General features: G+C 37.9%; 1 protein-coding gene and 1 long non-coding RNA gene across 2 annotated transcripts in view; one reads left to right on the forward strand and one right to left on the reverse strand.

Annotated features, from left to right (window-relative positions):
- Nucleotides 1–335: 335 nt before the first annotated feature.
- Nucleotides 336–16,501, forward strand: part of LOC115219649 (LIM and senescent cell antigen-like-containing domain protein 1) — a 99,369-nt gene continuing 83,203 nt past the window's right edge. Inside the window, exon 1 of the mRNA XM_029789819.2 lies at nucleotides 336–535. The gene's annotated coding sequence lies outside the window, so the exon portion shown is untranslated. The remainder of the gene's footprint in view (nucleotides 536–16,501) is intronic.
- The window catches only part of LOC118766347, a 36,770-nt gene continuing 27,120 nt past the window's right edge, over nucleotides 6,852–16,501 (reverse strand). Inside the window, exon 2 of the long non-coding RNA XR_005002285.1 lies at nucleotides 6,852–7,754. This is a non-coding gene — a long non-coding RNA (uncharacterized LOC118766347). The remainder of the gene's footprint in view (nucleotides 7,755–16,501) is intronic.

The following is a 16,501-nucleotide window of genomic DNA, read 5'->3' on the forward strand; positions in this document are numbered from 1 at the left end:
GAAAATTTAAGTATAGGAGTGTAAAATAAAAAAATATAGTGTAGGAGTGTTAATAAATAGTTAGAGAAACAAATAGATAGATTGTAAAAAGCGATAAAAAAAAGAAAAGCAAGAACGAAGAAACACTGCTTTACATTTTCCTACAACAGAAAGAAATAGAATTATTTATATATAGAGAGAGAGAGAAACAGAGAGAGATAGAAAGAAATACAGAGAGACAGACATACACTGAAATAAAGAGAGAGAAGAAAGGAGAAAAAGCAGTGAGGTACTTTCTGACGTTGACAAAGATAGAGAGGTGGGAGGGAGGGAGAGAAAGAAAGAAAAAATTAGAGAGAGAACAAATGAATGGGAGCTGCAGAAGCAGTAAGGGAGAAGGCACGAAGTTGTCTCTGCCTTTCTCTCTCTCTCTTCCCTCTCTCACGTCGGCCGGTCTTCCGTAAGTTTAATTCTGATGTCAGCAACGGGTTAGTTTTACATTCAACAGCATCTAGTGGATTTTTTTTACAGCAGTGAATATTTTTTCTGATCAACGGTAAGTACTGATAGAACTGATTAAATATATATATATAAACCCATCTACAGAATTGTAACCATCGTCTAAAATTGCTATTTAATGGTCTCAATTCCCGCCAAACTCTTAGAGACCCGCTAACTATATGTGTCTGAGACAGATATTTATCAGATATATAACATTGCCATTTATGTACATTGACCTTACGCTACTGGCACTTCGAGGTTTTGGAAGATTGTGATAGTTCTTGTTCTTTTAGATAATTGCTTTCGGTTTTAGTTATCTGTTAGTATTTCTTTATTGTTTTGCTTTTTTTACTTTTCATTCAATATTGGTATTCCATTTTTTCTTCGGGTAATCCTTAATATTTGATACTTAATCTAAACGAGTACGCATCAACAGGTTATGGATATATTCCGATGAATAAGCAACATGTTTTTTTTATTTTCTTCTTTTTCCCGCAAACTTATGACCAGTGATTTAATTTTTCGAGAAGTATATACATATACTTTCTGTTACCAGTACAGGTGTGGGTACTTGCACTGTTACTGGTCTCGTAGTCATGGTATGAGTAAGAAGGGTGTATGTACGCGTATATATGTATATAGATATATGTACACACACACACACACCTCCACATATATAAACAAGGGGTGTGAACATTGAGAAAGAAGGTAGGAAACGAAGTTATTTCACACATACACACTGGGAAAAATCCTCTTATTTGTTAATTTGGGCTTAGTACCCGTTGTATTCTTCATATCTATTCAGATGACCTGTATTTCTTCAAAAGAAAACGAAGGGACTTGTGCCTTATCTAAATAAACTCCCATTATTCGGTGTGTGGAAGCCAAATAGCCAAAATAAGAATTTATTGGAAAATAGTTAAATCACTGGGACGAATCAAAATAAATGAATAAATATTAGAAAATTCTGCGGAGTTGGAATCATACGGTTTTTTTTAAACCCCTATTTTTGTTTATGTGTATACGTTTTCGAATATGCTAAAATATTTTTTCTTTTTAACAAGAAATTGCTTTCAATAAAATATTTTTCTATTGATAAAACCCAAAACATACAAAAAAACCCTCCCAAAAAACTACAAATTTCTGAAGCAATATGGTCCAAAAACATTTTCTGATAGCGACAGCTTTATTTGATGCCATATAAGTATATTCAGTACCTTGTCCTCTTGTGATCACTTCAGATTCCTCAATTATGATTGATGGTAATTAGAGGATTAAGGAATTTTATATGGTATTCGATGGTCGGAGTTTGGTAAGTCCAGGAATGGAAGGAACGTTTGATGTTTGACTTCTCGTTTGCTATGACTTCATATTCGGACAGAACAAACATTTGTTTATATTTTGGAGGATTTGCGATAATTAAAGGGAAGTTGGGATGGGGGAAAAGTTATTTTCGGTATTCTAGCATGAGTGAATACTAAAAACTCAGTATTCAGCGATGCTACTGTGCTAAGACATGGGGCACAATGCCAATATTCGTTAATAATGAAAATGAAGATAATATTAATTAGGCATGGTTGTTGCTTAGCCCCATGTCAAGCTTGATTTAGCAGGTACATGATCAAAGATCAAAGGCGTTACGACCGTGACTATCTTTTCTATTTTTTCCTATGTGCAGCAAATCCAAACCTCGCGTTCATTTTTAAATTGCAGGGTGATTTTGAAGGAGATTTGACTGCTATTTCTTGTTGTTCGAGTAACCACATATGAGCTACCTTGTTGGTTCTGCAGATGGTAATGTCGATATTGTTGTTTGGCACCGAATCAGCTGTACTCAGCCAAATCTATTATAAATATATCAGTCGCGACCATCTCGTCTTTTATCTACACATTTCTCCTTCCCATTTTCAATTTAAGGCGATATGTGATTTGAGGGAAATTACAGCTTCTTCCAAGACAGATGTGAAGAATTAGACGGTAGAGATAACGGGAAATTCATTGTAAAGGTTAATTCCTTTAATAGTTTCCATCAGTGTTCAGTTATGTATAGTTGTTTGGGGGTGTCCCGTACATTGCGGTTTTAAAATGCGGGGTCCCGTTGCTTTTCAGCATCGGTTTTTGTGGTTCCGTTATACACTATGGTACAGGAATGACTTAATGAGTTGTCCTTCATATACATAAATCCGAATAGAAACCTTAATAACAGTAGGACTTCAAATATGTAGATTTTATTTTTTTTCTAAGTAAAAAGAGAAGAAAAAACTACACATTTAACGTGGAAAGTATTTAGCGCTGGCTTCACCAGATTCTTAAGCAAACGACCAAAGAAATCCTACGTAGAACTGGCATAAACAGCATCTGAAATACTGTGCATGTTGGATTAAAGAAATATTATCTCAATCAATATCTCATTGATATTTACAGATATTATTAAGTATACATATTTGAGCTTTTTAAAAAAAAACTTTATTGTTTGTATTGCATCTTGTTTTTGTTTTGTCTGAGTTTACGTTTATAATATGAAAGATCGCCCGGGAAGTTATTTCTGTCTTAATACATGTGCGTGCGTGTGTGTGATGGTCAGTAGAACACCTTGTTACTAGGCTTGTATCGTAGCGTTGTCTATGGTCAGTTCTGCTTGGGTAGACTATTTGCTCTTAGGTGAGCTCTGAAGGGGCAGGCCTATGATCAAAGGCATGCCACCCATGACTACACCGTTTTTTAGACATTGTAACTAAGACCCCATTCAATATGTCTTTCCCTTCTGTAAAGCAGTAGGGCATGCCTTCAGGGACATTTTGTTATTTCAAGTAGGTTAAACAAACTCGTAGAGGGGCTCCTCTCCCTCGTGCCTTAAAATCTAGCTTGGGACCATTACAAAAGTTAGGCGGAGGTAAATAATACGCACACCACCCGTTTTCGGCGAAGCAAAAGCCCTAACCCTAACCCTAAACACCGGTTGTGCGTATTCTTTACTTTCGCCCAAAAGTTAGAGGTAAAAGGGGGATCTCTTTGTTAAATGTCTTCAACAATTGTGTCGAAAGACTTTAGTGTGTCACGTTTGGGTTGCCTCCGCCGAGGTCGACTTTGCCTTTCATCCTTTCGGGGTCGATAAATTAAGTACCAGTTACGCACTGGGGTCGATGTAATCGACTTAATACCTATGTCTGTCCTTGTTTGTCTCCTCTATGTTTAGCCCCTTGTGGGTAATAAAGAAATAGGTATACTGAGCAACATGCATTGTCCGCACCCATCTCTGTTTTAAAACAGCTTTTATATTTGTTATATATTGTGAAGTCAACTTCTCAACTACATGGATTCGGGTTCAGTCCTCCTGTTTGGCATCTTGGGCCAGTATCTTCCATTATAACCCTGTGTTGACCAATCCTTGTGAGTGAATTTGGTAGATGGAAACTGTTCAGAAGACCAACGTGTGTGTGTGCATGCGCGCGTCTTTGCGATTATGTTAGTCTCTGCTACCTGACAACTGGTGTTGGTTTGTTTATGTCCTGTAGCTTAGCAGTTCGACCAAAAACAGCATTACGGAATAATAAGTTCCAGACTTAAAATAAATACTGGGGGCAATTTGTTCTACTACACCGTCGAGGACAGTGATCCTTTAGCCAGTGCAGTTGTAAGACATTAAGTAAGACATTAAGTACACGGGCCTATGGGGCCCCAACAGATCCAGGAACTCTGTGCTAATTTGTGTATGTTGTGGCTTGTTGCCTATTAATAAATACTATAAGTTCTAGTGCATTTCTTTGTCTGGGGACGTATAATAAAAGAATATAAAGATTTTTAAAAATGTATGTGTTGTAATACTTTTAGCACCAGTTTGTGCTGTGGATCAAAAAGAGCTGTAAATTGCTGATCTGCTGTGGGGATCAAAATAGGGACCTGGTTGGACGTGGTTGTGTGGTAAGAAGCTTTCTTTTCAACCACATGATTCCAGGTTCAGTCTCACAGCATGGCACTTTGGGCAAGTGTCTTCTACCATCAGGCCATCCAAAGCCTTATGTGTGGATTTGGTTGATGGAAACTGAAAAAAGCCTGTTGCTTCGTGTGTACTGTTGGCAATTTTTTTCCTCTGTCTTCCCTTCTCTGGATCTTTCCTTCTCCTATGTTTCCAACGAAGAGCTCCGCTCGAAACGTTAAACCCTCCTTCTTTCCTGAGTGTCCAATAATACTATATTTGTTCCACGTCCTCGCGTCGTTGTGTTTTTTTGTGCTTTCTTGTTTGGATTAACTTTATATATATATATATATATATACACACATATATATATATATACATATATAATATATTTTCTTGATTTATTCAGTGTTGCAATCCAACTTCTCTTAAATAAATGTTGCATATTTTACTTCCTGTATTATTTAGACACTATGCCTCTTTGCCACCAGCAGTGAAAATGGGATGGACAATTTACAATAGATGTCGTTTTGAATGATATAGTGTGGGGTTACATATTGTCGTCTCATTTGTCAAAATATATGCTAAAGGATAGTCTTTATATTTCAACAAAGACAGACAGACATTACACTTGAATGTATAATAGGTCTCCCTGATCATCAGATCTGAAGAACAGAACAGCATAGCTATCATTCGCAAATGAGTTCAATGGATTTGCTAATTGTTTTAAGTGACTGTGTTATAGTGAAAATGCATACACACACTCCATGATCTCACACTCATCAAGGATGTAATAACTGGAATGAAAGTGCTTACCCAAGGACACAATGCACATCTCAGTCTAGGAATTGAACCCATGATTGTATGATCATAGAGTTAACACCCAAACCACTAGGCCACACCTTCACACAGATGTGAATAATAATTTTTTTTTTGTCACTTGCTGAGTCTAGAAGAAGAGGTCAAGCCCATGGCTTTTGCAGCTTCTCCAAGACAGGTGAGCTTGATGCTGTTAATGTTTCAGCTACACTGCTACATGTCAACACCTTCGTAGAAAGACATGAGCAGGAAGGAGATTCTAGAGGGATGATGTTCTGGGGAGAAAAGATTGGGTATAGTGGGTAGTGCTGGGCTGGTAGGGGATTAGACTTAACAAAAAAGGGTTATGAGAGATGGAGAAATGACTAGTTCAGACGAGGCTGGCAAACGGCCATGGTTGGATGGTGCTTTTTACGTGCCACCGGCACGGGGGCCAGGCGAGGCTGACAACGGCCACGATCGGATCGGATATACATATTCAGAGAGAGTGAGAGTGAAAGAAAGTTGATGTATAGACATCAAAAGATGAATCCACAATAATTAACAATTCAAGTAATACCAAATTGTTAAACTTCCTTCACATTATTAAATTGCAGTAAATCCAGGTGGGACTGACTTGCATGTGTAAACAAATGTTATTCAAGTGAACCTTTTCTTTCTTTTACTTGTTTCAGTCATTTGACTGTGGCCATTGCTGGAGCACCGCCTTTTGTCGAGCAAATTGACCCCAGGACTTATTCTTTGTAAGCCTGGTACTTATTCTATCGGTCTCTTTTTCCAAACCGCTAAGTTACGGGGATGTAAACACACCAGCATCAGTTGTCAAGCGATGTTGGTGGGGGGGGGGACAAACACACACATATATATACATATACATATATACGATGGGCTTCTTTCAGTTTCCGTCTACCAAATCCACTCACAAGGCTTTGGTCGGCCCGAGGCTATAGTAGAAGACACTTGCCCAAGGTGCCACACAGTGGGACTGAACCCGGAGCCATGTGGTTAGTAAACAAGCTACTTATCACACAGGCACTCCTGCGCCTATGGAATAACTGGAGACAAATGTTATTGAAATGAACCTTTTTCTTTATAAAGATTGTATAACATGTTGAGAATTTTCAGCAAACTTTCTTAGTGGACTTTAAGAAAATGACACTGTTAGCGAAACATGTAGACAAGAAAATATATCACTCACACAGACCCACTCATGTATATATTTTAGGTGTGTATATATTTATATACATATAACATTCACACATATATGTATTCTGTCTACCAGATCCATTTACAAGGTTTTGGTTAGCCTAGGTCTACAGTAGAAGATGCTTGTCCAAGGTTCCACACAGTGGGACTGAACCCAAAACCACATGGCTGGAAAGCAAACTTCTTTATCACACAACCATATTGCTGCTGCTGAATATCTTGCATTCTGTTTTCAAATCCCTCCAGATGTCAGTAAAATAAATCCTAGCAGCTGAGATGACAGAATACTAGAGAGCCATCCAGTGAAGTGAACTCCTTCAATCACTCAGTCCACTTAGGTTGTAAAATGGGTATCACTTGATAGTAATAAGCATACTATACAATTTGATATGACTGTGAAGTTGACTAGTTTTTTTGGGGGTTTTTTTTCCATTGGCTTTCAGTGTTTTTATCATTTTAGTCAGTTGTGAAGGCATGTGGCCCAGTGGTTAGGGTATTGCACTTGTGGTCATAAGATTGTGGTTTCATTCCTTGACTGGGCAGTGTTTTGTCTTCTTGAGCAAAACACTGCATTTCACATTGCTCCAGTTCACTCAGCTATAAATGAGTTCTAGCAGTTGCTTGGGTCCAAGTTGGACCGACTTTTTGTCCAGTGGGTGGTGGTGGTGGTTTGCAGTCTCAGTCACCTATGCACTGTCAAAACTAAGTTGGGCTCTGGCCTTATGAGTCCTAAGGGTTCATGACAGACCTTAGTCTAAACCTAAGTAATTTAGAGAAGGCAGTGCCTGTGGCCCTTCACATGGCCTCCAAGACTGGAAGGAGGGAGGAAGATATCCTCAAACTCAAGTGACCTGGCTCTAGGTCTTGCTGTAGAGTAGACTCCACCAAATACATCCAAGGTATCATATAAGTGGTTTTAAATTGGATTGCAGATTAAATCCGTTACCCAAGAAGGCCACAAGATTTGAACTCAGAATCCAACAGTTCTACCAATCTACTGTCCTGGTTTGGTACTTATTTCCCAATCCTTGGCCTACCAATGCCTTGTGAGTGAATTTGGTAAACAGAAACTGTATGGAAGCCCAACATATATATGTTTGTCCCCTCCACTACTTGACAACTAGTGTTGGTTTGTTTATGTCCCTGTAGCTTAGTAGTTTGGCAAAGGAAACTGATAGAATAAATACCAAGCAACGTGCCATTATAGTTAAATATTTTAAATCTTCATCAAGATATTTCCATCATACTTTCACCTTCCCAAAGAATAGCTTCTGTCAATTCTGTTGTTAGTTTCTAGTTGTAAATCTCAACATTTGCAGAAATATTCAACCAGCTGGAAAAAAAAGAAAGAAAAAGGTAAATGTATATGTATTTAAACATGAAAGAATGTAAAAATTTTTAATTGGATCAAAGTCAGGAAAGTTTTTTATTTAGCTCCAGAGCAACTCTGACTAATCAAGCAAGCCTGTTATCAAAGATGTTCAGCTATGATCATCCTATATATATATATATAAATATTTACTCTTTACTCTTTTACTTGTTTCAGTCATTTGATTGTGGCCATGCTGGAGCACCGCCTTTTAGTTGACCAAATCAACCCCGGGGCTTATTCTTTGTAAGCCTAATACTTATTCTATCGGTCTCTTTTGCTGAACCACTAAGTTACAGGGACATAAACACACCAGCATCGGTTGTCAAGCGATGTTGGGTGGCAAACACAGACACACAAACATATACACACATACATATATATATATATATGTATACACACACACATATATACGACGGGCTTCTTTCAGTTTCCGTCTACCAAATCCACACACAAGGCCTTGGTCAGCCTGAGGCTATAGTAGAAGACACTTGCCCAAGGTGCCACGCAATGGGACTGAACCGGGAGCCATGTGGTTCGTTAGCAAGCTACTTACCACTCAGCCACTCCTATGCCTATATATATGAGTTTATAGATGATTGCATTATCCAATGTGTCCTTACCTTTTAATAGTAGGATGTTATCTGAAGAGATATTGCTGCTATTTCTAGCAGATCAAGCAAACATACAGAGCCTTCCTTTGTTTGACACTGTTAGTCTCCTAGTTGAAAGACCGAAGGTGTGTTGACTTGTGCAGAGAAAATACCAAGAACTTGTTATAGTGTATTCTTTCTTGGAAACCCTGAATGTAGACCCTCTGCCAGCAACGATCAGGAGTTGCTTCTTATTAACATTCATATTGCATTTTGTGAACAACAGTGTTAGTTATGGTTTTATAATGGACCAGTCTCTGCTTCATTTGGTTTCGGATATTGTCTATGCTTCTTGGAAAAAATAAATCCTACAAGGTATTTCTGTTTGATATACCAGTTTATTGGTTTACCTATTGATGTGTGTGTGTGTGTGTGTATATATCCAAAAAAATAAGGAGGGGAACAGGTAGAATATTCTTTTACTTGTTTCAGTCATTTAACTGTGGCCATGCTGGAGCACTGCCTTTAGTCGAGCACATCGACCCCAGGACTTATTCTTTAGAATAAGCCTAGTACTTATTCTATCAGTCTCTTTTGCCGAACCGCTAAGTTACTCGGACGTAAACACACCAGCATCGGTTGTCAAGCGATGTTGGTGGGGACAAACGCAGACACACAAATATATACACACACATATAAAGATATACATATACATATATACGACAGGCTTCTTTCAGTTTCCATCTACCAAATCCACTCACAAGGCTTTGGTCGGCCCAAGGCTATAGTAGAAGACACTTGCCCAAGATACCACGGAGTGGGACTGAACCTGGAACCATGTAGTTCGTAAGCAAGCTACTTACCACCCAGCCACTCTTACTGGTTACAATTGTTTCATAACCAGCTGAAGTTCATTACACAGGTAGTAACGAACACATCATAGCTTAGTTAATCTTCAGGTTGTAGTCACCTCAACAAAGTTTACATTGTCACTGGAAGTAAATAAATTTGTTTACATAATGAACTTCAACTGGTTATGAAGCAATTATAGTCGATATTCTACTTGTTTGACTCCTTATTTTTCGGATATTCACTTTGTTAGTAGCAATTAGTTGCTAAACTGTGAGTTGTATGGAGATAGCTAGCTTATCGAAATTCCATTTAACTTTGATATGGGAAGAACTATGCAATTTTCAATGTTAATAAATATGTGTGTGTGTGTGTGTGTATGAAGACCAGTTGAGGCAAGTGAAATCAAAATCAAATTCGATGACTGGCATCCATGCTAGTGGAGCGCTAAGAGCACCATACGAGTGTGATCGTTACCAGAGCAACAAACTGGCCTCCGTGCCTGTGGCACGTAAAAAGCACCATTTGAGCATGATCATTACCTGCGTTGCCTTACTGGCACTTGTGCTGGTGGCACGTGAAAAAACATTCGAGCGACGTCGTTGCCAGTACCGCCTGACTGGCCCTCGTGCCGGTGGCACATAAAAGCACCCACTACACTCTCGGAGTGGTTGGTGTTATGAAGGGCATCCAGCTGTAGAAACTCTGCCAGATCAGAGTGGAGCCTGGTGCAGCCATCTGGTTCGCCAGACCTCACTCAAATTGTCCAACCCATGCTAGCATGAAAAGCGGATGTTAAACGATGATGATGATGATGATATATATATGCACACACACATACTGTCCACTTTTTGTCCTCTCTACTAGCTGCCTAATTGCTTGAGGCTTATAACTTCCTACGCTTGAATCCCTGAATTGTATTTCCATATGTGTATGCATGTATATACATACATATATATATATATATGTCTGTGTGTGTGTTGTGGCAAGTCATTAGGGCTTCAGATAAAGTGCTTTGTAGTATTTTGTTCCTTTCTCTGCACTCTGGGTTCAAATACCACCAAAGTCATCTTTGCCTTTCATCCTTTTGTGGTCAATAAATAAACTACCAAGTCAAATACAATGGTTGATGCTTCTCTTGCCTTCTCTCACTCTCTCGTTCTCTCGCACACACCTTTTTTATCAAGAAGGAATTATCTCTGTTCAGACCTGGAAAGGGATTGGTTCTGCTTGATTTAGTGTGCCAAAAATTGGCCATGCTATAACAGTGTCCCTAAAAATTTCTACAGGAGTTGAGGCCCAACTATATGCACACCCACCCACCCCACCCCCTCTCTCTCACACACACATACACACAAAAACTTCTGCAGTAGTTTCTATCCATCAATTGTTTCTCACCAACTATTGCTGCTCAGGCTGAGGTTAGAACGACACCATACAGAGACTCCCGCATTGGCTTGGCTAATAGATGGATTATCTTTAAACCAGATGCTAGTGTTTTCCTGTTGACATTTCAGTTTTTGCATATAGGAACATAGTTTATGTTTCTGAAGCATCTGCCTAGCGAAGCTAATAGCTGGCCTGTTGTATACTCTACTGCTAATCTATATATATAAAGCTGAAGTTGTCTGTGTGTGGCAGGTTTAGTAGCCTTCAACTAACACTATCTCCACCGAGACCCTGCGGCGCAAGTTGACCAAAATTGAGAGTATGATAGAAGGCGGCTTACTCTTCATTCTGTAGAAGATAAAATTCAAATCGGACCATGTTAAGACCAAAAATTATTTACATCAAAAAGGTGCTTTTTTCTGTGAAAATCCCTATTTTTTACGATTTTTTGACTGCTGTGTCACCATTTTTCGGTGTATTTCAACCAGAAAAATGTTCACTTAAAGAGAATAACAAGCTACATAATGCAAATTTTTTACTTTTCAAAAATTCCAATTCTGAAGGGTTGAAACAAACCCGAGCAATGCCGGGCAATACTGCTAGTTAGTGATAAGGTTTAAGCTTTAGTTTATGAATTGCCAAACTTCTAAGAAAAAATACGTATTTGTCTGAGGTGAGTTGTTTTACAGCTTAGTGTCCTTCCCATTGCTAATCCTTACGTGTTTTTTTTCAATTAAGGAATATCTTATTCCACAAACCTTTGAAGATGCAGAAAATAACAGAGAAAATAACATTATTGCCACCTGTAGTTGAGTGACTTTCCTGAGAAGCACTAATATATGCATGCACACACAAACACACACACACATACATGCATAGTCACAAGCACATACACACATACATGATGAGCTTCTTACAGTTTTCATCTATCCACTACACTCGCAGAGTGGTTGGCGTTAGGAAGGGCATCCAGCTGTAGAAACACTGCCAGATCAGACTGGAGCCTGGTGCAGCCCCTGGCTTCCCAGACCCCGGTCGAACCGTCCAACCCATGCTAGCGCGGAAAACGGACGTTAAACGATGATGATGATGATGAAAACCACTCACAAGGCTTTGATCAGCCCAGGTCTATAGAAGACACTTGGCCAAAGTCTGACACTATAGGACTGAATGAAGAACTGTGTAGTTGGTAAGCGTATGTGTTAACCATTCAGTCATGCCTACGATTTTCCTAGAATAAACAACCTAACCCCATGTTGACCGTATCGTTGATGGGAGATGATGTTAAATGTCATTGTTTCAACGAAGTCTATACAACTAGTGTTGGGTGGTTTCCAAACAGGGTGAACTTACAAAACTACTGCAATCTCATTAATTACTCTCCCACACAAAATTGATGCAATTTGTACATTTTGGTTTCATTTGTTGTTTTTACGTCTGATTTTCCATCCTGGCATGGGTTACACGAATGCAAATTATTAAGGCAAAAAATGTTTTTGCCTTAATTATGCAAAAAGAAAGGTTAGCAACAGAAGGACCAGAATACTGTTTCTGTTGCTAACGTCTCTCTCTTTTTGTGTGTGTGTTGTTAAAGCAAAGGATATTTTGATCACATTGTAGAAAGCGCAAAGCCAGTGATTTGTTGACTGGAGAAATGACAATGCCCACACTGCTTCTAGCTCACAATCTTCTGAGAAAGACAAATATAAACAAATACAAATACAAACACATACATACATTGGAGGCTTGTTTCAGTTTCCATCTACCAAATCCACTTACAAGGTTTTTGTTGGCCTTGGACAATAATAGACAACACTTGCCCAAGGTATCATTCAGAGTTTAATCTTAAGACTATGAATGCAAAACCATGCAGTTACTCTTTTACTCTTTTATTTGTTTCAGTCATTTGTCTTTTGTTTTCTGTAAATTCGAACTGTATATATATAAAATTCAATCAACATTAATGCTGGTCAAAAGGAATAAAAATCCTTCTGTTAAACATCCATTAATGTTATTATCGCCTGAAGAAATGAATCCATAAAGATGATCAACCCAATGCCCACAGATACTATGGACTACACTGTAATTCTGTAATTATCCCAGGAATACAGACTGTGATCTTAAGACGTGATTTGTGGAAACGTGCATAGTGATGCATTACATGCTTATAAATTCCATTATCATTATATATATATATATATATATATATATATATATATAGGCGCAGGTGTGACTGTGTGGAAAGAAGCTTACAATTCCGGTCACATAGTTCCAGGTTCAGTCCCACTGCCTGGCATCTTGAGCAAGTGTCTCCTACTATAGCCCTGGGCTGACCAAAGCCTTGTGGGTGGATTTGGTAGATGGAAACTGAGAGAAGCCTATCGTGTGATTGTTGTAAATGAGCCATGAACAGCATACAGTTAGTGTCTTGTTTTCAGTCTTCCATGAAAACATGTCCAGCTATGGGGTGGGGGGATATTTCTTTACTTGGAAACAGGTGAGGTTTGGCAACAGGGAAGGCATCCATATGTAGAAAACCTGTTCCAACAAATTCCATGGAAAAATGGACATTAAAATGATGATGATGACGATGATAATGATATAAAGGACTGAATTTTATGAGCAGTTTCATGTTCCTGATCCTGACAATTGAGAATGTGAAACACTCAACAGTGTCTTGCTAAATAATTCAGTCTGAACTAAAATGTATTTCATTCTAATGAAAAGTATGTAGTTCTCTTTCATTTAATAGCTGCACAAACATGTTACCATTTATATTTGATATTTCTCTATTTATCTATCCACCCAGCTATCTATCTATCTGTCTGTCTGTCATCTTTCTCTCTGTCTATCTGTAGGTCTATCATCATTTTGTCTGTCTGTCTATCTATCTATCTATCTATCTATCCATCTATTTATTTATCTATCTATCTATCTATCTATCTATCTATCTATCTATCTATCTATCCATCCAGCCATACACAAACTCACACGCACACATATACAGATGTTGATTTTGTAAAGCAAATGAAATGCAGTGCACTTATGTAAGCAAATGTTTCAAAAAGAACATGTGGCAGTTGTTAAAGTGGTGCTAGTGATGTACTGATGTGGTAGTTAGTAGCTCCTGCAATATTGTAGTAATAGTGGCTGTAATGGTATTGGTATGGTAGTGACTACATTGGTGTAGTATAGCATGATGTGGTGTGGATCTAACAGTTATGTATATGTGTGTGTATGTGTGAATATATATATATATAACTGTTATAGTTGTTGATTCTAGGATCATGTTATTTTCAAGATTTCTCAACCATTTTTTACCTATGGACCCCTTTGATTACTATTTTATTCTGGCAGACCCACATAGCCATTTGATATTTAAAAACTTGTTTTATAGAAACTTCTTTCAAAATTCCTATTTTGCTATTCACACATCAACCTGTCCAGGCTGAACTATATAAAACGTTAGAGAAAGAAACCCAGCTGTTTCTTGCAATACATACATCAAAAGCAAAATTTTTTCAGGAGCCCTTAAAATACTATTTTGGATCCCCAATTTACTATTTTATTGCGTGGACCCCTAGAAATCTATTATGGACCCTCAGGGGCTGTATGGATCCCGGTTGAGAACCACTGAATTACGTGAGTAAACTGTTGATGCAGTTTTGTTTTAATTTGTCAATAGCAGCGATAATATGATCAGAGAAACATATAGATAATGAAATATCATCGAACAATTGTATAGAGTGCTGCTCCAGTTGCGTATTATGTCACCTTTATCAATTTTATATCAGACTGTATAGTCAGACGTGTGCTTCCTGACTATATAGTTTCGGTTTCAGTCCCACTGTGTTGCACCTTGGGCAGGTGCCTTCTTGGGCCAACCAAAGCCTTGTTAGTGGATTTTTTTAACCCTTTCGTTGCTGTATTTATTTTGAGATGCTCTGTGTTTTTTTCGATTATTTTAAATATAACAAAGAATTTAGTAAAATAACTTTGTTATCATTCAGCTAGTGTTAGGAACATAAATTGTGAATAAGGTTTGGTGGAAGATTTTAATTCAAAACTTATGGAAACAAGACATTTGTACTCAGACCCAGAGCCGGTTTCAGCCGGGTTGGGAACAAAAGGCTTAAACAGAAACTGAAAGCAGCATGTTGTACATATTGTGTATGTGCATGCATATATTTGTGTGTTATTGTCTCCTTGCCTGAACAACATGATGGTTGTAAACGAACTTTACTCCTATGCAAGTGGTGCCCTTCATTTCCTATCTTCCATAGAAACATGTCTGGTTTGGAGGAAGTAGTAGTTTATTTGGAAACAGGCAAGGGTTGGTGATAGGAAGGGCATCCAGTCATAGAAAATCCATCTCAACAAATTCTGCACACATGGAAAAGCAGATGTTAAAGTGATGGTGATGTCAATATGTCTGCTGTGTTTTGTTGTAACTCATTATATTCTGAGTTCAAATCCTGTCAAAGCTAAAGTTAACTTTATATCATTGATATTTTATTTTATCTCAGAAGACAAATAAACTACAATTGAAATACTTGGGTTGATTTTTATTTTTTTCTAATGCATCCTAGATGTATAACTTTAATAGAAAACTGAAATGTGTATGTTTTCCAAACATGACATTTATAGGTCTGCAAAGTAAATCTTTGCTACCATCTTTTAGCACCTTTCTAATCAACAACTGAGATAATCTTTAAGTGGCCACTCAACCTGCAAGAAATAGCAGCCAAATTTCCCTCACATCACACCCAACCATCCTAAAATAATAGGATGGTTGGGTGTGATATGCCATTGTTATCTAATATGTCATATTAGAGACATATTAGATGGATATATTAGATAATAAGGTCTTAGAAACACTGACCCTAAAAAAAAGAATGAAAGAAAGAAAAGTTGGCAGACTGAAAAGTTGGTAGACAGACTGGAATGCTTTTGATAATGAGTCTTACTTGTTTGGGTATGATCTAAGACTAGACAACAGGATGAATGCAGATGGCCAGACCTGTTAGTTAAAAATATTAAAAAAAAATATTGCAAGGAATCTACTGGTGGTATGCATCTGTAACAAATTTCTTTTTTTTTTGAAATTTGGGAATTTGGCGAATTTTTGATACGGTCGCTTCATATCAAGATTTGATCTTGAATAAAGTCAGAAGGAAATTCACGATGGTCTGTGCTATCAGCAACAGTTACTCTATGCTAGAGTCTATAGAAGAATTTGGTATGTTTAAAATGAATGAACAAAGAATTTAAAACATTTGTTTAAGTTTGAAGAAAAAAAACGAGAGAGAGAGAGAGAGAGATGCGGTGTGAGGAGAGATATTGTGGTTTGGCTGGGAGTGAGTTAAAAATAAAGAAATTATTGAGTATAAGGAGTGGTGAGCATGTGTGTGTGTGTGTATGCAGTGTTCTGGGGGCATTTGATCTCCTGTCGGCTATGGAACCAGGAGTGAAACAGCTGTTTGCCATGCTGCAGCTCCCTTGTTAGAATTATATGAATTAAAAGATAGTCTAATGGTACCAATTGTATCCATGTCTGTCAGTATATTAAAGCGAGAGTGGTGGTGGTGATGTAATTGAGAATGTTTACAAGAGGGTTTGGATGATAGGAGAGATTAGCAAGATTGTAAAAAGTCACGCCACGCCATGCTGTGCAAGTGTATGTATGTATGTATGCATGTGTGTGTGTGTAGCTGTGTCTTTTAACAATAAAGCTCTGTGTGTAAATTTGTGTGTGTGTGTATGTGTACGTGACACTGTCGGTTGGTGTGTTTAACCTTCTTTAAAACTTTGTGTGTGAATGTACATTTTTTTTAACATTCTACATTGTGTGTGTATTCTAATATTAACTTCTGTGTCTGT

The sequence above is a fragment of the Octopus sinensis genome, linkage group LG15 (assembly GCF_006345805.1).
Source record: "Octopus sinensis linkage group LG15, ASM634580v1, whole genome shotgun sequence".
NCBI classification, from domain to species: Eukaryota; Metazoa; Mollusca; class Cephalopoda; order Octopoda; family Octopodidae; genus Octopus; species Octopus sinensis.